Below are 9,997 nucleotides of genomic sequence, written 5' to 3' on the forward strand. Positions count from 1 at the left end.
GAATCCCTGGTCTGGGCAATAGATACAGTCACATTAATTAACTTACAGTTCCATCAAAGTCTGGGGAGCTTCCCTGGCGGCTCAGATGGTAAAATCGTCTGCTTGCAATGCTGGAGAGCTAGGCTCAATCCCTAGGTTGGGAAGATCCCCTGGAGAAGGAAATGGCAACCCACTCCAGTACTCTTGCCTGGAAAATTCCATGGATGGAGGCACCTCATAGGCTACAGTCCACGGGATCTCAAAGAGTCAGACACGACTGAGCAACTTCGCTTTCACTTTCACTTTCGCTTTCTTTCCATCAGAGTCCAACTAACTCCACCACCCTGGAACACAATCCTTTCTATCATGCCCTTCTCCTGATTAATGCCAACACCAGCCCCTCAGGGGAAGCTTCATGGAACAATGTTTAAGGAGGATTCAAACTAAAAATAGAATTGCCATATGATCCAGCATTCCCACTCCTGGGCATATATATCAGACAAAGCTGTAACTCAAAAAGATATGTGCAACGTCTATGTTTATAGCAGCACTAGTCACAATAACCAAGACATGGGAACAACCTAAGGGTCCATCAACTGATGAATGGATTAAGATGTGGTACATATATACCATGGAATACTACTCAGCCATAAAGAAGAATGAAATAATGTCATTTGCAGACACAGATGGACGTAGAAACTATCATACTAAGTGAAGTAAGTCAGAAAGGAAGAGAAATACCATATGATATTCCATTTGTATGTGGAATCTAAAATACGACACAAATGAACCTATCTACGAAACAGAAACAGACTTACGGACATAGAGAGCAAACGTGTGGTTGCCATGGGGAAGTGCAGAGGGGAAGGGACAGACCAGGAATTTGGGGTTGGTAGCTGAAAACTATTACGTATGGAATAGATAAACCACTACGTCCTACTGTAGAGCACAGGGAGGCATAATCAATATCCTGTGATAAACCATAGTGGAAGAGAATATAAAACGCATGTGTTTAACGAGTCACTTTCTGCACAGAAGAAATCCACACAGCCTTGTATACCAACTATTTGTCAATACAAATAAATTAAAAACAGTAAGCTCTACGAGAATAAGAGCACTGCCCATTTGGTCCACTGTTGAACACAACGGCTGGCATCTTACTAGTTGCTAAACAAACAGCGAATGACATCATCCTCTTGGGGCCCTGGTCAGCTGACATTAATTGGATGGAAATTCACCCAGTTGGAGGGAATCACTTAGGCCCTGCCTATTTCTTACAAATAGCAACTGGGTGCTACCTCTCCACCTCACTCACTGAGAAGTATTTAGCTTCTGCAGGGTGCAGGGGTTACATTTCTCAGGAGATAAATAGAATCTCAATGGTAGGGAGAAAGCCTGGCATTTTGTGGCTTTTTCAAAATATTTTCAATAGCAATTTGAAGGCTGTTTGCTCATCTGACATTTATCTTCATTTGGCATGGGAAATTGCTGAAAGCCAGGGAGGAGAGGCATCGCTTATAAATGTTGGGTGGTGACAAAAGAGACCTCTTGCACAAATCTATCACAAAGGGCAGCCACGGCCATTTGGTTCTATGAAATCTGCCCTCATTTTGCTTTGATTTATTCATCCAGGGTGCCCCATGATAGTTTAATTCATTTGAAGAATAATTATCCACTGTGTTATAAATGCCACTCCCTTGTCTCTGGCAAGTTGGTGTTGGGGAGGTTAAACTAGTGACAAGTGGAAAAGCATGTCAGATCGCTGCTCTTGCCCTGGGAGGGGGCGCTGGTGGGGGGCAGTTCACTAGGACCCAGGGGTGTAAGTGGGGGTCAGTGATGTCTGCCTGCATTTCTGACAGGGGTGCTTCTCTTGTGTCTGGCATCTCTGAGGTGCAGGCTGCCCTTTCAGTCTGTACCCCCCTAGAATGACACCTTCAAGGACTGTGCTCAAGTCAGTATCTGGAGCATAAGCGCAGGTAGGGGGAAGCAAGTCACCATCACAGGTTTACACCCTACGTTCTCTGTCCCTCCAGATTCACCCCACCCTTTTCTACCTTCTACCCAGAAGCCTAACTTTTTTTTTTTCTGTTGTAGAATCAGCATTCCACTGTAGTTCTTAAGATTTCTGAGATACAGTCCCAGAAAAATGGTTTTTATTGATGTGTAGTTGATTTACAACGTTGGGCTAATTCCTGCTATACGGGAGAACGACTCAGTTATACACATATATACATGCTTTTTTATCCTTTTTCATGATGGTTTATCTCAGGAGATTGGATGTAGTTCCCTGTAGGACCTTGTGCTTCATCCATCATGTAAGAGTTTGCATCTATAACGCCAAAGTCTCAGTCCATCCATCTCCTTCCCCTGACCCCTGCAGCCACAAGTTTGTTCTCCACGTCTGTGCGTCTGTTTCTGTTTCATAGATATTAATAGGTTCATTTGTGCCATGTTTTAGATTCCATGTGTAAGTAATATCATATGGTATTTGCCTTTCTCTTACTGACTTATTTCACTTAGTATGATAATCTCTAATTGCATCCATGTTGCTACAAATGGCATGATGCTGCTCTTTTCGTGGCTGAGTAGTATTCCAATGCATGTATGTACCACATATTTTTAATCCATTCATCTGTTGGTAGACACTGAGTTTGTTTCCATGTCTTGGCTATTGTGAATATTGCTGCCCTGAACATAGGGGTGCATGTATCTTTTTGAATTAGAGTTTTGCCAGGAGCCTAACTTCTATGGTTTGCATTGATCACCTCCCTTGCCCTCTGGTTTAGACTGGGTTTGGCTGATGGGAGGTGCTCAGAGGACATCAGAGGGCAGAGTATTTATTCTCCTCTTCTTCTAATGAAACAGGTCTGCTTGAGTGAGTCTCTCTCTTGCCCACAGCTCCCTTTAACTTCTGATAAAACTTTCTGGTCTAGGGGTGCTTCTGGCTCCCCACTGTGGCTCATCCCAGAGAACACCACCATCTCTTGCCAATTGTCCTTACCCTAGCCAAGGCTTCTGTACAAAGCCCTTCAATAAACTGTCCTCAGTCACCTTCTGCAGTGTCCCTTGTGTTTCCTGCCAGAACTCTGAATAATAGTGTACCTTTATCACCTGTGAAACCTCTGCACAGTACAGGATAAGCAAACTTGGAATAAGACACACTTCCCACAAACATTACCATGCAATGTACCTGGCACTATGCTGGGTGCTGGGATAGAACTGTAAATAAAACAAACACATGAGCTCCTAGTCACTAAGGGTGATGGATAAGTAGCCAAGGAACCAGGGGATGTAGAAGAAGGATGCAATTCTGGGGAATCAAAAAAGACCTCCTGGGGGAAGAAGATTGCTGGGTAAGATCTGCAGGATGAATTGGAGTTGGCTGGGGAAAACAGAAAAAAGAAGAGTTCTAGGCAGAGGGAAGACATGGGTTGGTTAAGGTAAAGCTAGCTGCTGTAACAGATATCTCAGTGACCTAACCTAAGAAAACTTTCAGTGACCTCGCATAAGAAAACTTTCTGTCTCACTCATGGATCCTCCAGTATGATGTTCCTGGTCAGGCAGCTTCTACATGGTAATGATGGGAGCCAGGCTTCAAAGAGAGGAGGGTCCGCCCTCGTCTAGAATCTTCTCCATACTATGGACAATGGAGAAAGGCACACACTTTAATCCAGAAGCGACATGCATCACTTCTGCTCACATTCCATTGGCCAACACTGGTCACATGGTCCTCCTCAGATGCAAGGGAGGCTGGGAAATTGAGCCCTTGGCTTGGCAGCCTTTTTTCAGTAACACTTCTACACAGCTGGGGGTGAGAAACATAATTCTTTGGTGGTCAGCCGTCTGCTTCTGCCATCATTGTTATTGTTTTCTCTTTTCTCTCCCCTGCCCCAGTAATATTGGTTCAGCTTAGAAATGGACAGAGGTCAGAGGCTGGGGAGAATTAAAAGCCTCAGCTGAGACTGACAGGGAATATGATGGCTGACCCAGGCTGTCCATTCTCCTGTCACAGGGACACTCTGATGAGGAGCAGAAAGGAGAACACCAAGGATGAGACCCCCACCGACCCCACACTGATGAGCTCAGCAGACTCTCAGCAGGAAGCCAACACCAGCTGCTGTATTTTTTTTTTTTTCAGCTTCCCCAGCAATGCCTCCTGAGCTGTAGAACAATTATGATAAACAGGCATTGTTCAACAGTGTGCTTAAAAATGAAACCAATTTGACAATCACTTTCTTCACATGGAAGAAATTGGAAAGACAGTTATATCTGCTCAAAATTCAACCCTCTTGCTGATTCTTGCTGTGGGTTCTTGTTCTTCCTGCTGAGGCTGGCACATCCTTCCCCTTCAGTCAGCATCCCCTCAGGGTCCTGGAGTCACGCAGCCGAGAGTTCAAGTCCCAGCTCAGCCTTAGGGGAATCATTTCATTCCCTGGGGTACCTGTTCCTCACCTGGGAGATCGGAGCAAATGGCACCTACTTCTCAAGGCTGTTGGGAGAAAGAAGGCAACTCTGGCACATGGTAGGCGCATAATGAATGGTTTCTGCTAGTATTTGTCATCCTTAAAGCCACTGAGCCATAAGTTTCCATCCTGAGGCCACCTCGTTGCTCTCAGGAAGACAGCACTGTGGAAAAGAACATAGGATCCACCATCAAAACAACCTGGGTGACAGCCTAGTTCTGACAAAGGGTAGCTGTGCCACCTTAGGCAAGTAACGCAAATTCTCTGAGCCTCAGTTTCCTCGTCGGTTTAATGGTGATGATAATAGCACGTGGGTCTTAAGATCCTTGTGAGGAAAATGCATAGAATGCACTTAGCACTGTGCCTATTGTGCCTGTAAGCTCTAACAATCACTAGCCATTAGCCATGTTGCCTTGCTGTTGTTGGTATTATCTTTAGAAGGAAATTGAAGCTTTATCCCTCACACAGACTCCCTCCAACCAGATCATTAATAATCCTGATCTTGGCTTTTTCCCTGAAGCTTGAAAGGTGGGATTGGGAGAAAATATTTCAACCAGTGATTCTTAAACTTGATTGCACATTAAACCACCTAGCTGGGTGGGGTGGGGGGGGGGGGGGCAGCTTTTAAAATCCACATACCTAAGCTGTAGCCCCAACCAATAAAACCAGAATCTCTGGAAGTGGAACCCACGTTTATCAGAGTTTAAGTCCCCGAGGTGTTCCAGTGTGCAGCTGTGCAGTTGAGAATTGCTTAGTTAGCATTATTTCAGGCCAACTGATTTGCATATGCAACTCATCAAACCCTCCAATCCATTTTAGAGGTTGATGCAAATTTCCTCCCGTTTAATCTTGGAGGAAACTGAGGCACAGAGAGCAATGAGGGGACATAAATGGCATAAATGGACTTATCATCATCTCTGTTTCAGAAAGGAGAAAACCAACGCCAGTGTGAACAGTCCCTGTCCCCAACAAAGGTGGGACCTGATCGCTGCATTTGTGCCTGAATCACACCATGGCCATCATCTGGGTTGCCTTCCATTGATGGAGTGACTCCGGTGGAGGAATTTGGCATTGCAAAAGCCCCCAGGGGATGCTAACTGCAGCCCCAGGAGGACAGGAGGAGGACAGGAGAGTCAAGGTTCTAGGTCTGCCTTTCCCCTCCACACTGCAGTTATGAAATCTAACAAGTTAAAGAATACACACAAAGTAGGACTCTGGATTAGATCCTAGGGCAGAAAAAAAAAAAAAGTTAGTAGGAAAACTGGTGACGCATAAAGTCTGCATTTTAGCTGATGGTTTGTACCCATGTTAATTTCTTAGTTTTGATGAATGTGCCATAGTTAGGTACAAGTACAATATTAACAGTTAGGTAAGATGTTAACAGGTAAGCTGCATAAAGGGTATTCAGGAACTCTGGATCAGCCTTTGCTACTCTCTTGTAACATCTTAATAAACAAATTAAAAGTTGGCATCTAGAAGTTTCCAGGCTCCTTGGTATGACATCCCTGGGAACTGTGCAGAGCTGCAGCCCTGTGCTAAACTAGATCTCAGGACCTTCCAGCCACAATGCTCTCCCACGACCACCACACACGGGGAAGAAAGAGGTGAGTTGTGCAAGCAAGTTCCCACCAAGGTGCTTGTGTGAGTAGCCTGTTAGTTCATGCCGGGACGGTAGTGGGAAAGCCTGAAAGATCTTTCTTTCGGAAGATTTAGCTGGTGAGTCCAGCATTCCCCCACCTGTGAATTTCACTGCAGCTACTCCTAAGAAGCCACTCCTAAATAACATTTGGAAGATAAGCTGGAGACTGGGGTTGCAGGGGTCTGGACAGGAGATAGCCCAGGATAGACCCTTGTTATGAGCTGAGTTGTGTCCCCTGCACCCCATAAATGTATACACTGAAGCCCCAACCTCAAAATATGACCAAGACAATATTGTGGTGGTTGGTTTCAGTCGTCGTTACCAGGGAATGGTTACAGAGGGACAACTAACCCTGGCTGCTGCGGTGGCAAGGCTCTCACTTGCTAATCACCAGGAGGAGCTGGGGTAAAGGAGGGGTCCCTTGGGTTAGTGGGCCAGCCCTGCCACATGCCTGGACCCCCTCAGTGCCCCCAAAAGAGACATCAGCCTCCAGTGAGGCTCCCAGATGGGGCCAGACCCAAGAGTCACAGGGCTGGATTTGGAAGGCTGAGGTCAAATCAGAATTGGGAATACAGCCAGAAAAACGGTCCAAGGATGTGGACACCGATGAAGAGAATGCAAACACAGCAATATTTAGGGGATGGCAGCCAGCACTCCTCAGACCCTGGAGATTCAAAGTCGAGGCTACACATCTGTGCAAGCCCTCCCGGTGAGGATAATTTACCGAGCACCTGCTAAGGGCCAGGTGCCTGGAGCTGTTCTGCATTCGCGCAGAACTCATCCAATCTCAGCCCATTCTTGCCAGAGCATGACAAATCAAAGCCCATTTTACAGACCCAGAAAATCGAGGTTACGAGATAAAGAGTTAGTTGTTCAAGGCTGAGTGGAGGAGTCAAAATGGGAACCCAAGTCTCTCTGACTTCCAAACCCAAGCTGCTCCATAAAATCCCCACATCCCCCCCAACTCCCCGCGCCCCAGGCTGGGCAACTCCGGTTCAGGGTGTGGGTGGCAGACAGGCAGCTAAGTGGGGCCAGGCAAGGTGGGCTGGTGTCCTCAGCGTCTGTCCTGGAACCTGGAGGCTGGGGTCCACTTCACCGAGTGCCTGAAGGCAGGTGGGAGGGACGGAGGGAGGGAGGTGAGGAACAGCAGGTGGCCACGTGAGGGGTGTGGGCCCCCTGGTGACAGGTGGAGTAACAAATACCGTGATGGTGTGACAAGCGACAACGTGGGCAGGAATTGCTTCTGCCACACTGTGTTCCGGGCTGCCACATGCTAACGGGGCTGCAGGTGGCTTGACAGGTGGGGAGATTGCTGAAGACTGAAAAGCAAGCGGAGGAAGCAGCGATGTTCTGAAGTAATTACTTCCCCCTCCCGAGGCCCCGCCCCGCGCCCGCCCCCGCGCCCTCCCGGGGGGAGTCAGAGAAGTCGCGCCCACGTCCTGAAGCTGGGACAGGCTGAGGCCTCAGCTGCCACCCCTCAGCCTTCTCCCCAGTTCCCCAACCCCTCCTCAAGCTGGGAGGGGCCTTGTCATCCTTTGAGGCTCCTGACATATTAAAAAAAAATACAACGATGTCCCCCAAAATCTCACAAGAGTCAAGGCACATCTCCAGTGAACATTAACATTTTAACACCCTCGGGGGGCGGGGGGCGGGGGAAGGCAAAGCGATATAATTATACTTTTCATAAGGTAATTATGGGAGTTCTAAAATATTATCAATTCTGTGTTCCCTATGGGCAGTGAGGTCCAGGTATGGGACATTAAAGTTGGAGAATAAATGACTTCTTTCAAACCTGTTGGTGGATCTCTGAATGTAATGGTATGTAAATCTTCTTTGGAAGTGGTGTCAGAAATTTAAATTGTATTTCTTTAACAAAAATACATGTGTGTGCAAATGAACTTATCTACAAAACAAAAAAGCATTCACATCACTTTCTCTGACTCCTTCTTTCCTATCTCCCTCTTACAAGGACCCTGGTGATTACATCAGGCCCACCAGGTAACCCAGGATCACCTCCCTTCTCAAGATCCTTCGCTTAATCTCACCCACAAAGTCCCTCCTGTCACGTGAGGTCACATATTCATGGTCCCCAGGGCTAGGATGTGCACAGTTCTGGAGAACCATCGTCTGTCAATGATCGCTCACTCCAACCCCCATCACGAAGAGGGGAGATAAGACATGATTAGATACTGGTTCTATAATATTAAAAAAAAAAAAAAGGAAAAAAAAAGTCTCCATGCCAAAGAAATAAAGTACTGATGCGGAGACTGGAGGGAGAAACTGAAAAACAGGAGGGGCCCTTATGTTGCAAGGAAGAGCCAATTCTGTCTCACTGCTGGATCTGTTACTTTAAACTTTGCTTCCCATGCTTTTGTTCACTAAAATGATACTGTTTATACATAATGGCCTGCCTCAGGAAAACCTGCCCCTCTGAATATTAAACCAAAATATCTTTGTTCAGGACCCTGTCCACCTGTGGATGGAAGGAAGAAAGGAAGAAATTAACACATCACCTCCCTGAGGCCTGCCATTCTAGGAGATCTTTGCAAGATTAATGGCCTATTTACCTTATTTCCTCACCTCCCCCCATCTCTGTTTTATAAAGGAGGCTGGCATCCAGACCCGGATAAGATGGTTATTTTGAAACATTAATCTGCCATCTTCTTGGTAGGCTGGCTTTCCAAATAAAGTCATATTCCTTGCTCAAGACCTCATCTCTGAGATTCATTGGCCAGTTGTGCAGTGAGCAGAGCAAGCTTGAACTCGGTAACACCTACTTTGTGCATGCAAGGCACTGTTCTGAGTTCTCTCTGTAGTAAACTCATTGAACTCTCAAAACAACTCAATCAGGTAGGCACCATTGTTATCCCATCTTGCAGATGAGGAAACTGAGGCACAAAGCCACCAAGAAACTTGCTCACCCCAACTGGGAAGTGGTAGAAATGGGCTTTGAACCCAGGCCCAGAGTCTTAACCACTCTGCCTTGGAGTTGCCCCCTCACGTGGGTATCAACTCTCACCTGCACACAGGATCTACCTTCACACATCCCTTCCTGTGATAAGGCAGCTTCCATTGGCGGGGGGCTCACTGTGTGTGCTGGGCTATGGGGTTGTGCATCATTTCATCTAATCCTCCCCTCCATCCTGGATACTGGCATTCCCTCCCTTTGTAGTGATGAGATAATTGAGGACCAGAGGGGTGGAATAAGCAGCAGTAAAGCCAAAATCGAACCCTGGGGCTTTAAAATCCAGGCTGTTACCACCAGAGCCCTTGAGACCAGATGGATTGCTGAACATTAAGGCAAGCCCCCCAGCCTGGCAGTTCTGTGGAGCCATCAGCCTCCCCTCCCCACCCCAGAGCCCGCTTTGCCCTTCAGCAGTGGTCCAGGGGCAGGCGGGGGAGGCAGCGTCAATAATGTATGACATCGGCGAGAGGAGAGATAAAGCGCATCTGTAAAGGCTGCTGGCAGAAGCTCACCAGTGTTCATGGGGACTTTATGTTTCCCAGCTCAGATGCAGGTAGTTCCTGCCTTGCCTTGGGCCAGCATAACGATGTGCCCTGCAAAGGTTACAGTTCTCTCCACAGAGAGCCCCCAACTCCAGTTGATAGAGCTGGGATGACCACGGTGATAAGTAAGCAGCATCCCCCCTGTATCCCCCTTCCACGGAAGCTCAGTCAAGGCCCAGCTCAGTCTCCTGTCATTTTCCCATTCTGTGGCCTACACCACCCACTGATTTAAAACTGCTGATAGATGTCAGCCCTTGGGATGAAGCCTCTGTGGCTCTAGATTTGGGGATCTTTGCAGGGTTAGGATTAGGGTCTCTGGACTTTCAGAATGAGTATCCTAACTCAGAACTATCTTTATTCATTCATTTATTCAGAATCCCATGGACAGAAGAGCCTGGCAGACTACAGT

At 47.1% G+C, this 9,997-nt stretch overlaps 1 long non-coding RNA gene across 1 annotated transcript; it reads left to right on the forward strand.

The window, feature by feature from the left end:
* The first annotated feature begins 5,902 nt into the window (after window positions 1–5,902).
* Window positions 5,903–8,782, forward strand: LOC122432764. The gene is made up of 3 exons (XR_006266955.1): window positions 5,903–6,046; window positions 7,821–7,899; window positions 8,543–8,782. It is a non-coding gene; the product is annotated as an uncharacterized LOC122432764 (long non-coding RNA).
* The last annotated feature ends 1,215 nt before the right edge of the window (window positions 8,783–9,997 follow it).

Source organism: Cervus canadensis, chromosome 32, assembly GCF_019320065.1.
Source record: "Cervus canadensis isolate Bull #8, Minnesota chromosome 32, ASM1932006v1, whole genome shotgun sequence".
Classification (NCBI taxonomy): domain Eukaryota; kingdom Metazoa; phylum Chordata; class Mammalia; order Artiodactyla; family Cervidae; genus Cervus; species Cervus canadensis.